This window comes from Manis javanica, chromosome 16, assembly GCF_040802235.1.
Source record: "Manis javanica isolate MJ-LG chromosome 16, MJ_LKY, whole genome shotgun sequence".
Classification (NCBI taxonomy): Eukaryota; Metazoa; Chordata; class Mammalia; order Pholidota; family Manidae; genus Manis; species Manis javanica.
The window spans coordinates 20,708,356-20,724,128 of NC_133171.1; the positions used below are offsets into that span (position 1 = coordinate 20,708,356).

Genomic DNA, 15,773 nt, shown 5'->3' on the forward strand with positions numbered 1-15,773 from the left:
TGAGGTTCTGAGCCTCACCTCTGTTGATCCCCAATTTCTCACCTGATGGCCCCCCTGCGACTGTGCCTGTCTTAGGTTGTTCCTCCCTTGAGGAATCTTACCCGTCTCTGGCTAACCAGTCATCTTCCGGGGCCATACAGGGAAATGTAAAGTTGGTAAGTGAGAGAGAAGCCATATTGTTTGAAAAGGTTAGCTTTTTACTTCTTTGCAGATTTATGCCCTGTGGCTTCTATGCCCAGCACTTGTCTCGAGGTATCTTTACCACCTGGAGGAATTATGATACTCGGTAAATTCGATATGAGGCACGAATTCTATTTAAGGGTTGTAATTAGGAAGGAAGAAGAAAAGCTACAGATGTAGCATATGGAAGAAAACATGGGAGGATTGATTATTTCTTTGACATATCTTCTTGTAGAGTACCTTAAGCATGTATAGGTTTTAAACTACTAACTAACTTGCGCACACATATTAACATAATAGGAATATGGTGACATAAACAATGCAAATCTATAATTACCATCCATCTCCAGTGAAGCCAAGAAAACCATTTAGGCACCCTAAGCATTTGTGAAAATTTGTCTATGATATGATGGATATTGTCCAACTGTACTTGAACAGTCTGAGAGAAATCAGACAAATTAAAGCAACCCATTTCTGGGATCTGTTCACATCCCATATGTTCTTTTAACCGTAGATAATCTATAGTCATAAGATTTTGGAGTGCTACAACTTGCACCCCTCCCAACTCCTGGTTGAGTTCCAACAGTACAGATCCGGTCAAATTCGTTGTCTTACTGTATGCACATGCCAGCCTAGACATCTCCCTCCTCATTCCAATGGCAAGTCCAGGAAATGGTGCGGTGGATGCAGCCACAACCGCAGCATCGCCCGGATCCCTGTGGAGGCTTTTTGATGATCATCCCCCGGCACGAGTCCTCCAGAGAGTGCTGATGCCGGAAGCTCCTCCTCATATCATATCTTAGTTCATTTTCTGGGTAGCCAAGCTAGGCCTTGATCTTCTGCATAGAAACAAACAGACCCTTTGCCCACACTTTGACATGCCCTCTGTACCACTGTGCAGAACTCATTGGAGGTCAGCACACAGTAACTGCTTTTTTTTTTTTTTTAATTAAGAGAAAGGAATATTATCAGAAAAGAGTACCTCCATAGCTGATCATCTGACACCCTTTAAGTGATCAATATTAAGGATATTTAAAGCATGCGTTGATCTTTGATTTACCAATAGTTTTATCCTATCAAGGAGTAATCCCCCTTTTCTTTCTTTCTTTATTATTTTATTTTATTTTTAAAATCTTTAATCTACACTTACATGAAGAATACTATGTTTACTATGCTCTCCCCTATATCAGGTCCCCCCTAAAAACCACATTACGGTTACTGTCCATCAGCTTAGCAAAATGTTGTGGAATCACTACTTGTCCTCTCTGTGTTGTACAGCCCACCCTCCCTTTCTCCCTCCCCCCCATGCATGCTAATCTTAATACCCCCCTTTTTCTTTCCCCCACTTATCCCTCCCTGCCCACCCATCCTCCCCAGTTCCTTACCCTTTGGTACCTGTTAGTCCATTTTTGGGTTCTGTAATTCTGCTGCTGTTTTGTTCCTTCAGTTTTTCCTTTGTTCCTATACTCCTCAGATGAGTGAAATCATTTGGTATTTCTCTTTCTCCGCTTGGCTTATTTCACTGAGCATAATACTCTCCAGCTCCATCCATGTTGCTGCAAATGGTTGGATTTTTCCACTTCTTATGGCTGAGTAGTATTCCATTGTGTATATGTACCACATCTTCTTTATCCATTCATCTACCGATGGACATTTAGGTTGCTTCCAATTCTTGGCTATTGTAAATAGTGCTGCGATAAACATAGGAGTGCATCTGTCTTTCTCAAACTTGATTGCTGCATTCTTAGGGTAAATTCCTAGGAGTGGAATTCCTGGGTCAAATGGTAGGTCTGTTTTGAGCATTTTGATGAACCTCCATACTGCTTTCCACAATGGTTGAACTAATTTACATTCCCACCAGCAGTGTAGGAGGGTTCCCCTTTCTCCACAGACTCACCAACATTTGTTGTTGTTTGTCTTTTGGATGGCAGCTATCCTTACTGGTGTGAGGTGATACCTCATTGTAGTTTTAATTTGCATTTCTCTGATAATTAGCGATGTGGAGCATCTTTTCATGTGTCTGTTGGCCATCTGTATTTCTTTTTTAGAGAACTGTCTGTTCAGTTCCTCTGCCCATTTTTTAATTGGGTTATTTGTTTTTTGTTTGTTGAGGCATGCGAGCTCTTTATATATTCTGGACGTCAAGCCTTTATCGGATCTGTCATTTTCAAATATATTCTCCCATACTGTAGGGTTCTTTTTGTTCTATTGATGGTGTCTTTCGCTGTACAGAAGCTTTTCAGCTTAATGTAGTCCCACTTGCTCATTTTCGCTGTTGTTTTCCTTGCCCAGGGAGATATGTTCAAGAAGAGGTCACTCATGTTTATGTCTAAGAGGTTTTTGCCTATGTTTTTTTCCAAGAGTTTAATGGTTTCATGACTTACATTCAAGTCTTTGATCCATTTTGAGTTTACCTTTGTATATGGGGTTAGACAATGGTCCAGTTTCATTCTCTTACATGCAGCTGTCCAGTTTTGCCAGCACCATCTGTTGAAGAGACTGTCATTTTGCCATTGTATATCCATGGCTCCTTTATCAAATATTAATTGACCATATATGTTTGGGTTAATTTCTGGAGTCTCTAATCTGTTCCACTGGTCTGTGGCTCTGTTCTTGTGCCAGTACCAAATTGTCTTGATTACTATGGCTTTGTAGTAGAGCTTGAAGTTGGGGAGTGAGATCCCCCCTACTTTATTCTTCTTTTTCAGGATTGCTTTGGCTATTCGGAGTCTTTGGTGTTTCCATATGAATTTTTGAATTATTTGTTCCAATTCATTGAAGAATGTTGCTGGTAATTTGAGAGGGATTGCATCAAATCTGTATATTGCTTTGGGCAGGATGGCCATTTTGACGATATTAATTCTTCCTAGCCATGAACATGGGATGAGTTTCCATTTATTAGTGTCCCCTTTAATTTCTCTTAAGAGTGACTTGTAGTTTTCAGAGTATAAGTCTTTCACTTCTTTGGTTAGGTTTATTCCTAGGTATTTTATTCTTTTTGATGCAATGGTGAATGGAATTGTTTTCCTGATTTCTCTTTCTATTGGTTCATTATTAGTGTATAGGAAAGCTACAAATTTCTGTGTGTTAATTTTTTATCCTGCAACTTTGCTGTATTCCGATATCAGTTCTAGTAGTTTCGGAGTGGAGTCTTTAGGGTTTTTTATATACAGTATCATATCATCTGCAAATCGTGACAGTTTAACTTCTTCTTTACCAATCTGGATTCCCTGTATTTCTTTGTTTTGTCTGATTGCCATGGCTAGTACCTCCAGTACTATGTTAAATAACAGTGGGGAGAGTGGGCATCCCTGTCTGGTTCCCGATCTCAGAGGAAATGCTTTCAGCTTCTCGCTGTTCAGTATAATGCTGGCTGTGGGTTTTTTATCATATATGGCCTTTATTATGTTGAGGTACTTGCCCTCTATTCCCATTTTGCTGAGAGTTTTTATCATGAACGGATGTTGAACTTTGTCAAATGCTTTTTCAGCATCTATGGAGATGATCATGTGGTTTTTTTCTTTCTTTTTGTTGACGTGATGGATGATGTTGATGGATTTTTCGAATGTTGTACCATCCTTGCATCCCTGAGATGAATCCCACTTAGTCATGGTGTATGATCCTTTTGATATACTGTTGAATTCTGTTTGCTAATATTTTATTGAGTATTTTTGCATCTACATTCATCAGGGATATTGGTCTGTAATTTTCTTTTTTGGTGGGGTCTTTGCCTCGTTTTGGTATTAGGGTGATGTTGGCTTCATAGTATGAGTTTGGGAGTATTCCCTCTTCTTCTATTTTTTGGAACAGTTTAAGGAGAATGGGTATTATGTCTTCTCTGTGTGTCTGATAAAATTCTGAGGTAAATCCGTCCAGTCCCGGGGTTTTGTTCTTGGGTAGTTTTTTGATTACCATTTCAATTTCTTTGCTCGTAATTTGTTTGTTTAACTTTTGTGTTTCTTCCTTGGTCAATCTTGGGAGGTTGTATTTTTCTAGGAAGTTGTCCATTTCTTCTAGGTTTTCCAGCTTGTTGGCATATAGGTTTTCATAGTAGTCTTTAATAATTCTTTGTATTTCTGTGGAGTCTGTCGTGATTTTTCCATTCTCATTTCTGATTCTGTTGATGTGTGCTGATTCTCTTTTTGTCTTAATAAGTTTGGCTAGAGGCTTATCTATTTTGTTTATTTTCTCAAAGAACTAGCTCTTGGTTTCATTGATTTTTGCTATTGTTTTATTCTTCTCAATTTTTTTTTATTTCTTCTCTGATCTTTATTATGTCCCTCCTTCTGCTGACTTTAGGCCTCAGTTGTTCTTCTTTTTCCAGTTTCAATAATTGTGATGTTAGACTATTCATTTGGGATTGTTCTTCCTTCTTCAATTGTGCCTGTATTGCTATATACTTTCCTCTTAAGACTGCTTTCGCTGCGTCCCACAGAAGTTGGGGCTTTGTGTTGTTGTCATTTGTTTCTATATATTCCTTGATCTCTATTTTGATTTGTTCATTGATGCATTGATTATTTAGTAGCATGTTGTTAAGCCTCCATGTGTTTGTGAGCCTTTTTGTTTTCTTTGTAGAATTTATTTCTACTTTTATACCTTTGTGGTCTGAAAAATTGGTTGGTAGAATTTCAATATTTTGGAATTTACTGAGGCTCTTTTTGTGAGCTAGTATGTGGTCTATTCTGGAGAATGTTCCATGTGCACTTGAGAATAATGTATATCCTGTTGCTTTTGGATGTATAGTTCTATAGGTGTCTATTAGGTCCATCTGTTCTAGTGTGTTGTTCAGTGCCTGTGTGTCCTTATTTATTTTCTGCCCAGTGGATGTATCCTTTGGGGTGAGTGGCATGTTGAACTCTCCTACAATGAATGCATTGCAGTCTATTTCCCTCTTTAATTCTGTTAGTATTTGCTTCACATATGCTGGTGTTCCTGTATTGGGTGCATATATATTTAGAATGGTTATATCCTCTTGATGGACTGAGCCCTTTATCATTATGTTGTGTCCTTCTTTATCTCTTGTTACTTTCTTTGTTTTGAAGTCTATTTTGTCTGATATTAGTACTGCAACCCCTGCTTTCTTCTCACTGTTGTTTGCCTGAAATATGTTTTTCCATCGCTTGACTTTTAGTCTGTGCTTGTCTTTGGGTTTAAGGTGAGTTTCTTGTAAGCAGCATATAGATGGGTCTTGCTTTTTTATCCATTCTATTACTCTGTGTCTTTTGATTGGTGCATTAAGTCCATTTACATTTAGCGTGACTATTGAGAGATATGTACTTATTGCCATTGCAGTTTTTAGATTCGTGGTTACCAAAGGTTCAAGGTTAGCTTCTTTAGTATCTTACTGCCTAACTTAGCTCGCTTATTGAGCTGTTATATACACTGTCTGGAGATTCTTTTCTTCTCTCCCTTCTTATTCCTCCTCCTCCATTCTTCATATGTTGTGTGTTTTGTTCTGTGCTCTTTTTAGGGGTGCTCCCATCTAGAGCAGTCCCTGTAGGATGCCCTGTAGAGGTGGTTGGTGGGAAGCAAATTCCCTCAGCTTTTGCTTGTCTGGGAATTGTGTAATCCTGGCATCATATTTAAATGATAGTCATGCTGGATACAGTATCCTTGGTTCAAGGCCCTTCTGTTTCATTGCATTAAATATATCATGCCATTCTCTTCTGGCCTGTAGTGTTTCTGTTGAGAAATCTGATGTTACCCTGATAGGTTTTCCTTTATAGGTGACCTTTTTTCTCTCTAGCTGCCTTTAAAACTCTTTCCTTGTCCTTGATCTTTGCCATTTTAATTATTATGTGTCTTGGTGTTGTCCTCCTTGGATCCTTTCTGTCGGTGGTTCTGTGTAATTCCGTGGTCTGTTTGATTATTTCCTCCCCAAGTTTGGGGAAGTTTTCAGCAATTATTTCTTCAAAGAGACTTTCTATCCCTTTTCCTCTTTCTTCTTCTTCTGGTACCCCTATAATACGAATATTATTCCTTTTGGATTGGTCACATAGTTGTCTTAGTGTTGTTTCATTCCTGGAGATCCTTTTATCTCTCTCTATGTCAGCTTCTATATGTTCCTGTTCTCTGGTTTCTATTCCTTCAATGGCCTCTTGCATCTTATCCATTCTGCTTATAAATCCTTCCAGGGATTGTTTCACTTCTCTGATCTCCTTCCTGACATCTGTGATCTCCCTCCGGACTTCATACCATTGCTCTTGCATTTTTCTCTGCATCTCATCCCATTGCTCTTGTATTTTTCTCTGCATCTCTGTCAGCATGTTCATGATTTTTATTTTGAATTCTTTTTCAGGGGGACTGGTCAGGTCTGTCTCCTTCTCAGGTGTTGTCTCTGTGATCTTTGTCTGCCTGTAGTTTTGCCTTTTCATGGTGATAGAGACAGTTTGCAGAGCTGGTAGAAGTGACCGCTGGAAGAGCTTCCCTTCTTGTTGGTTTGTGGCCTTCCTCTCCTGGGAGAATAGCGACCTCTAGTGGCTTATGCTTGGCAGCTGTGTGCAGACAGGGCTTCTCCTACCTGCCCATTTGCTATGGAGTTTATCTCTGCTGTTGCTGTGGGCATGGCCTGGCTGGGGCTGCTCCTCCAAAGTGCTGGAGCCCCATTGGAGGGGGAGCGGCTGGGAGGCTATTTATCTCCGTAAGGGGCCTCTGTGCTCCCTGTTGCCCATGGGGTTAGAGTGCCCAGAGATCCCCAGATTCTCTGCCTCAGGTCTAAGTGTCCTGTTCTGCCCATTTAAGACTTCCAAAAAGCACTCTCCAAACCAAAACAACAACAGCAACAACGAAAGAGGAAAAAAAAAAAAAGGAAAAAACGCGCGATTTTCTTTGTCCTCAGGCGCTGGTCCCAGGCACCTGCTCACTGGTCCTGCTGCTCTGCCTCCCTAGCACCGGGATCCCTGTCCCTTCAAGGCTTCCAAAAAGCACCCACCAAAAAAAAAAAAAAAAGTGAAAACGCATGATATTGTTTGTCCTCAGATGCTGGTCCCAGGCACCCACCCACCAGTCCTGCCGCCCTGCCTCCCTAGCACTGGGGTCCCCATCCCTCCAAGGCCTCCAAAAAGCACTTGCTGAAAAAAAAGGGAAAAACGCGCCACCCTCTCCGTCCCCAGGCACCAGTCCCAGGCACCTGCTCACCGGCCCTGCCGCCCTGCCTCCCTGGCACTGGGGTCCCTGTCCCCCTAAGGCTTCCAAAAAGCACTCGCCAAAAAGAAAAAAAAAGGGAGAAACGCGCAATTTTCTTTGTCCCCAGGCGCCGGTCTCAGGCACCCGCTCACCAGTCTTGCTGCCCTGTTTCGCTGGTATTGGGGTTCCTGTCCCTTTAAGGCTTCCAAAAAGCACTCGCCAAAAAGAAAAAAAAAGGGGGGGAAACGCGCGATTTTCTTCATCCTCAGGCCCCGGTCTCAGGCACCCGCCCACCAGTCCCACTGCCCTGCCTCCCTGGCATCTGGGTCCCCGTCCCTTTAAGGCTTCCAAAAAGCACTCGCCAAAAAAAAAAAAAGGGAAAAACGCGCGATATTCTTTGTCCTCAGGTGCCGGTCCCAGGCACCCGCTCATCGGTCCCGCCGCCCTGCCTCCCTAGCACCGGGGTCCCTGTCCCTTTAAGGCTTCCAAAAAGCACTTGCCAAAAAAAAAAAAAACCGCTCCGGTTTCTTTCCACCCACAGGGAGCTGGGGGGAGGGGCGCTCAGGTCCCACCCGGCCGGGGTTTGTATCTTACCCCCTTCGCAAGGCGCTGGGTTCTTGCAGGTGTGGATGTGGTCTGGATGTTGTCCTGTGTCCTCTGGTCTCTATTTTAGGAAGAGTTTTCTCTGTTATATTTTCATAGATCTATGTGTTTTTGGGAGGAGATTTCCACTGCTCTACTCACGCTGCCACCCTGGCTCCGCCCCCCAGGAAGTCTTTTTAATACAGGATTTATTTCCTCCTGCATTTAGGCCAGGGGTGAGGAGCTTTATATTGTTAAGGTCACTGACTCATAGGAGGAAAAGAAACCAAATCAGGATATATGGTCTTAATTCAAAAGATTTTAAAAAAATAAACAGAAAGCATTTACTTTGAAAATTCAAGAAAGAAACCACAAAATTTGAATCACTAAGTAATTATGATAATGACTGAGAAATAAATATGCCCAAATTAATACTGCAAAACATTATGAATAAAGTAGGTCAAAATTATATTAGAGTTTAAAGGAGAGAGAAATAAATCCTGACTGAGGGTGGGGGTGTCAGAATAGTGATTTGTTTGAAGTTACTAGACCTGGATTCAAGTTCCATGTCTGCCAACTACTAGCTGCATGATCTTATCTTGCAACCTCCCCTGACCATCAGTTACAAGTAAAATCATCCCGCCTAACAGCTTTGCTGTAAAAACTATAAACTGACTATTCATGGCATAATTCTTGGCACATTAAAGCAATAAATAGTGTGGTTAAAACATTCATTAACATTGTGTTTTCATATTCATTTATTCATTTTTCAAAGAAACACCAAATCAACTTTTCCAAGTAAAAAACTGAAATTTTTTTGACGGACTGGCATTTATTCCCTCTTCCTAACAGTGCTGCCCATTTCCAACACCTCTCTTTTATGCGTGGTTTTGGTGGAAGGGCAAATCCAGTGGGCTGCCTTCCACTTCAGAAGCTTTTTCCTCCTGTGACCGTGGCAGAGCGAGCTTGCTTTTGAGACTGACAAATGCTGGATTCGATCCTTAGCTCCGCATCTGCCTCCCTAGAGCTGCCCCGTGTTATGACAGGTTCCCAGGCCAGTTCCCTTTTTGCCTGCTGACTTTCAGAGCTATCCACTCTCTCACAGTATCTCTCTTTTGCTGGAGGTAACCAGGGTTGAGTTTATCCCATTAGTAAGCAAAAATTCTTAGTCTTCTCTTCCAAATTCTGGCCAATTAAGGGCTCCTGGAGATAGAGGCTGTTGGCCAGTAAGAGGAATAGAAGTGAGAACAAAGGAGTAGGTGAAAAAAGAGCAAAGATGGGGCTTGTGTGTGACCAAAATTCATCAGAAAGGTAGATGAGGATGTACAAGGAGACAGAGAAAGAAAGGTCATTTCTTACAGTCATCCATTGCCTGCTCCCTAATAATGGCCAGAGCCACTTCTGTCACCATGTCCAGCTCCCTACCAAGTCCTGTACCTCAGAGTCTACCCTTCCCATTCAAAGGCTCCGCTCTGGGGTCAGTCTGTAGCTTCACAAGCACAGTCTATGTATGTGCTTCACACCCACTAACCAAATGCCTCATCTCTCTACCAACCTGCCACCCCCACCCAGCACCCTGTCACTGCCAAGACCCCTCTCCAGTGGGTAGGGAGTGGATCCCCATTACTTTCAGCCCTATAGGACACACATATTGGCTATTATTTCAGACCTGTATTGCCCATGTTCGTCTCCATTTGACAGTTATCTTAGGTTGAAATCTCATACAAGCATGACCTGAAGTAGAAAATTAAGACTTGCATCTTTTCAGAGAAGCACTCTTTCGAAAAGAGTGCATTGGTCTGTAAAGTTATTGCTTTTTACACAAACATACATGGACTAAAACATCGAACCAATGCTTTTTACACAAACATACATGGACTAAAACATCGAACCAAATGTTGAACCTACTAAAACCATGACCTCAGATGCTGCTCAGTAATTCTCATTATTTGCTGCCAATTCTCCTCATATTTCTGAAACTCAGTTTTTGTAGTTTCTTTCATTATCTAAATCCTAATTTTTTTCCATTCAGTGATTATGTTCTGAGTGTCTAACAGGTTTCAAACCTGGGGTCAGATACTGGTGAAGAAGACATTGTGATTCTCAAACTCCTGGCCTCAGAAAGGACACAGACACATAAGCAATTACAAGAAGCAAGAGATCCAAATAGTTCATTCCTAAGTAGTCAAATGTTTTTTAGGACTGTTATCATTTGCAGAAAATTCTCTACAGCATCCAAAAAATTTGAGAAGGCTGATGTCTTTTAAAAGTGTCTTTTAAAGGCACCCTCTCCAACAAAAGGAATCAAAGCTTTTAGGAGAAATCACTGGTGTGAAGTCTGGAGCAGGAAATCTGTAAGATGAGTGTGGAATATCTGGTCATATAAGAGATAAGAAGCTATCAAATACTATTGGGATCATCTCAAAATGAATCACAGAAGCCAATTTGAAAAGATTCCCACTGGCCAAGATGGGCTGGTTTCATCAGATATGTTTAACTCAATGAGTTCAGAATGATACTAAAAAGAAATTGAAGAATGTGGAAAAATCATGCATTTATCCTCACTTTCCTTTACAAACTGTACAACTGGGTAACTAAGCAATAATGGGAAAACTTATCTTACAAAAGGAATATAGTTAGTGTATGAAAAAGGAATGCCAGAATTTTTTCATCTTTCAAGCCTCTAATGAAATAATGGATTAAATAGTATTGAACATATAAACATGAGCGACTTTTTCCTGAATGCATCTCCTTGGGCAAGGGAAACAAAATAAAAAATGAACAAATGGGACTACATCAAACTAAAAATCTTCTGTACAGCAAAGGACACCATCAGTAGAACAAAAAGGCATCCTACAGTATGGGAGAATATATTTGTAAATGACATATCTGACAAGGGGTTAACATCCAAAATATATAAAGAACTCACATGCCTCAACACCCAAAAAGCAAATAACTCTATTAAAAAGTGGGCAGAGGATATGAACAGACAGTTCTCCAAAGAAGAAATTCAGATTGTTAACAGGCACATGAAAAGGTGCTCCATACCGCTAATTATCAGGGAACTGCAGACTAAAACCACAATGAAATTTCACCTCCCACCAGGTGTTGGCCACACCACACTTAGGATGGCCAACATAGAAAAGAATAGGAACAACAAATGCTGGTGAGGATGTGGAGAAAGGAGAACCCTCCTATACTGCTGGTGGGAATATAAAGTAGTTCAACCATTGTGGAAAGCCGTATGGAGGTTCTTCAAAAAACTCAAAATAGAAATACCATTTGACCCAGGAATTTCCCTCCTAGGAATTTACCCTAAGAATGCAGTTTCCCAGTCTCAAAAAGATATATGCACCCCTATGTTTATCATAGCACTATTTACAATAGACAAGAAATGGAAGCAACCTAAGTGTCCATCAGTAGATGAATGGATAAAGAAGATGTGTTACATATACACAATGGAGTATTATTCAGCTGTAAGAAGAAAACACATCCTACCATTTGCAACAACATGGATGTAACTAGAGGGTATTATGCTCAGTGAAATAAGCCAGGTGGAGAAAGACAAGTACCAAATGATTTTGCTCATCTGTGGAGCATAAGAACAAAGCAAAAACTGAAGGAACAAAACAACAGGAGACTCACAGAACCCAAGAATGGACTAACAGTTACCAAAGGGAAAGGGACTGGGTGGGGGTTGGTGGGAAGGGAGGGAGAAGGGGAATAAGGGGCAATATGACTAGCACACAGAATGTAGTGGGGGGCACGGGGAAGGCAGTATAGCACAGAGAAGAAAAGTAGTGATTTTATAGCATCTTACTATGCTGATGGACAGTGACTGTAATGGGGTACGTGGTGGGGACTTGATAATGGGGGGAATCTAGTAACCACAGTGTTGATCATGCAATTGTATATTAATGATACCAGAATTTTAAAAAAGAGAAGAAACATAGTATTGAAGATTAATGGTTGCAAACATCACAAAAATAAAGATCCTGACTTCTCTGGAGGTGAAAAACTTTAATTAATTAATAGAGGACATTTCTCAAAACATATTATACTCAATACTTTCTCTATTAGATGTTCTGCCAAAAATTATTTTATTCTTAAAAAAATTGTGGAATGTAGAGCACAGTGTCCCTTTTTTGATGATTCATAATGCACATTAGTATATTAAATTCCTGCAATAAAATATGGAAGAAAAAGAGAGGACATCATGGACATCCTGGTAGAAGAAATAAAGCATTATCTATGAAAAACTCTTGTAAAACAAATTGGTTTTATCTTAATACTCTTATAATCTTTCCTTTTTATAATGAATATGTGCTTTTATAATAGAAGAAATTTTAAGAAAAGATTTTTCTTTCTCTGTGTCTAATAATCTAGCTCAGATAATCACAAATACCCAATTCCTTAATGTAAAAGTAGCATTCTTGCAATTAAGGTCACTGAAATGAAAGAGTATCATGTATTTTGACACATAAAATTCTGATTTTTTAGGTCTCATGATTATATGGTTCTGAGTGATGCACATAATAAACTAGACCATCTGATGAGGCATAAATTGGTTTTGGAAAATGAGTGTGGAGCCAAGGGAAATCAAGCCAATAACTAAAGCCAGTGTCCCCTCACCCAGTTTGAAGCTCTGTGATTTAGTTAGCTATATGGCCAGACCCAAAAGGGATCTGGGAAACTGTACAACAAATTAAGAAAAAAATGTGTTCATGTTGCTTACTGTCTTGAGTGTGCATGACACATTCTTGTTCATAGAAGCCAAGATAGCATACAGTGTAATTTATGATCTATTTTTGTAAGGGATGCTCTTTGTTTTTGTGATCCTTGTCTTCAAATATGTTACCCCAGCCAAGAGGTTATTTATTCATTCAACCTACCTGAGGAGGGAGGCAATATAGCATTATGGTAAATGACTAGTATCTATTTGCCACAAACCACATAGCAAACATTTGCAGAGCAACTACTAAGCATGCAGTGAGGTGTTACAGAGATAGTTATGGCCATAACATCCATCTTTCCAATAAATATTTGTGGTGTGCCTACTATGAGTCAGGTGTTACTGCAAGTACTGTGGATACAGCAGTGAATGAAGCAAAATTCCTTCTCCTATGGAGAGTATGATCTAGTGGGACAGAGAGATAATACCATATAAATACATAATAAAATGTCAAATGCTGATATAAACTGTGAAGAAAAACAGCAGGGTATGCAGATAATTATAGGGCTGCTATTGATGATCACACATTGAAAGCCTACTTTGTAGCAAATGCTGTACTAAAAGCTTTATATTCACAAACTCACTTAAACCCCACAACATGTGTAGAGTAGGCATTATTATCTTGCTGTTAAAGATGTGGATACTGAGGCTTAAAGAGGTGAAGGTCATTTAGCAAGTAAGTAGAGGAGGCAGATTTGAACCACTTCTCCTCCCTTTCCCTCAATTCCAAACCTGGGGATCTTAACTATTACGATGGTAGCACAATGGAAAGGCAGAAAGCCATGCTAATACATAAAGAATGATCGTATTCTTAATAACAATAAGTTATTCTTAATAACTTTCCTCATCTATAAAGCAAAGATAACAATACATATACATAGAGTTGTTTTTAGGATCACATGAATAAAATATGCATAAATTGGTAAGAACATACCTGGCTTATCAAACATTTTTAACACATGTTGTTATATCAAATATAATTCATAGGCAGTTGGTGAAGAGATTGATAAATACCTGGGACTTGGAGTACTTTCTCAGGGGTGCAGGTGGCACCTGAGTACATGAGCCACAGGCATATAGAGGAGATCAGCAGAGCCTTGGGAGTCCAGGGAAAGACTGGGAGGATGCCCAGTGCCAACCTCATTCACTTCCTCTTTGCTTCAGAGAGCCCTAGATACAGGTATGATGTGAGAAGAAAGAACAGCACTTAGATATTTAACAAAACTGTTTTCTAAAGTCAACAGCAGCGGGTGCTACAGGTTGCTTTTTCAACTGATGGGAGGATCCCAACCTGCTGCTTCAATAGTGGGTCCTCAAATTGGCTGATAATCAAAATAACCCGGGGAGCTTTTGGAAAATACAGAGTTTCAAGGTGAAGATTTCTACGGTGGGGAAGTTTTATGGATAGCTAGCATAAAGCAAACAAAACCATTTGCTGACTGCTTTATATCCAAAACCTAGGGCAGTGCCCAGGATGTAGGAGATACTTGATTAATATTTGTTGAGTGAAATTTCTTTATGCTCACCTCCTTCCTGTCGTCCTCTCCCCCAAACACAGAGGGCATTTCCCCACCCTGTGAAACTCTCTCTGAGATGTCCTGAGTGTCCAATTGAGAGTCTTCGCAGGGGTGAGCCCTGTGTAGACAAAAGAAGTGCCTTTGCCCTTGATGGCATTCAAGGGGGCACGGACAGCACTGCTTGCTCTAAACTCTTCTCTGTGTCTGCCAGAATACTAGCAATTGCTGCTGCAGTCCCTGTGGTCGTTCCTATGGCAAGACAGTCCTGTCTCCAGGAAACTCCAGGCCCTGTGATATAATACATGACATCTGGAGAGGAAGGGCGTTGGAAAGGGAAGGCGAGAGCACCAGGGGTAAAAACACTTCGTTCGTAGCTTGTCACACATTAGCACCTCCTTGGCAGTGAGCAGTCTGGTTGCCACTTGCGAAGCAGAAAGGCCGGTCATGAAGAAATGAGGCACGCGGCAGACTGGCTGCAAAGTCACAGTAAGGAGGAGTCCCAGAGCTCGGGGAGGCCAGGCCACGAGGGCACCCAGGAAGCTCGTGGGGGTGGGGTGGGAGAGTTGTTGCTGGAGGGGGCAGTGGTGGTAATGGTGGCAAGCATTTGAAGAGTTCAGAGGGTGTTGACACTTAAAAGAAATTTTCCCTAAGGTACACTTTGTCTTAGGCTGGTCTGGTGACATTAATGCTTCAAGTGCTTGGTGCAGTTAAGTTGCAGCTATTGAAATATATTGCTAAGGGTTAGCAGTTCATTCCTGCAGACATTTTTGGATTACTTTCTGAGGGCTAAGGTTTAGGCTGTAGAGGAGACTGACCCCGTATGCTGCCTTCATGAAGCCTGGCACTCCAGGGAGTCAGAGCTGGGTTTACACTATTCCCAGGGTTGTGGGACTGACTGGCTGTGGTTTCCTCACGTCACTTCAGGCGGTTCTTTCCTGGTGTCGGGCACTTTCCTCACATACACTACTCGGCTGGAACACCTGAAGGGGCCCTCTGCAGATCTTGGAGGTTTCCCTCCTCGCAGCTCTCTTGTCTTTGGTATTCTGCCCCACAAACTCTAATCCTCTCAAACCCTCCAGAATCTCAGCTGTTTCCTCAACTCAGGGAGATTTCTGGAAAGGTGTCCTTCCCTGCTTTGTGAGCTGGAAACCGCAAACAGTAAGCGGGAGCAATCGCTTGCTCCTCCATTCTACTCTTCCTTGGCGCTATTTATTGTTGTCTGATTTGTTTAAAAAATTATTCTTCATATATTCTGCCCTTTTCTTCGGGTGCTTCAAATAGGAGGGTAAATATGGTTCCTGTTACTTCTCCTTGGCCAGAAGTGGAAATGTATGAGTCATTCTCGATCCTTTTGTTTTTTACCCATTTTTGGTTTTAATTTAGATTTCTCTGATAACTAATGATGTTGGGCATTTTTTTCATGCACTCACTGGGCATTTGTTTATCTTCTATGATGAAGTGTCTGTTCAAGTTTTTGGTCTGATTTTTTTTTAAAAAATTGTCGCTTATCTTTTCATTCTTTAGTTGTAGGAATTCTGAGTTGTAGAAACTCTAGGCTCACCTAGTGTGTGTGGGGGTCCCTCATTGGCTTTTAGCCAGGTACTGGACAGTTACCATTATTCTTCTAGCCTGGGGAG

General features: G+C 41.0%; 1 protein-coding gene across 1 annotated transcript in view; it reads left to right on the forward strand.

The window, feature by feature from the left end:
- Nucleotides 1-14,534: 14,534 nt before the first annotated feature.
- The window catches only part of LOC108392748 (cytidine monophosphate-N-acetylneuraminic acid hydroxylase), a 111,639-nt gene continuing 110,400 nt past the window's right edge, over nucleotides 14,535-15,773 (forward strand). The window contains exon 1 of the mRNA XM_036994427.2: nucleotides 14,535-14,622. The gene's annotated coding sequence lies outside the window, so the exon portion shown is untranslated. The remainder of the gene's footprint in view (nucleotides 14,623-15,773) is intronic.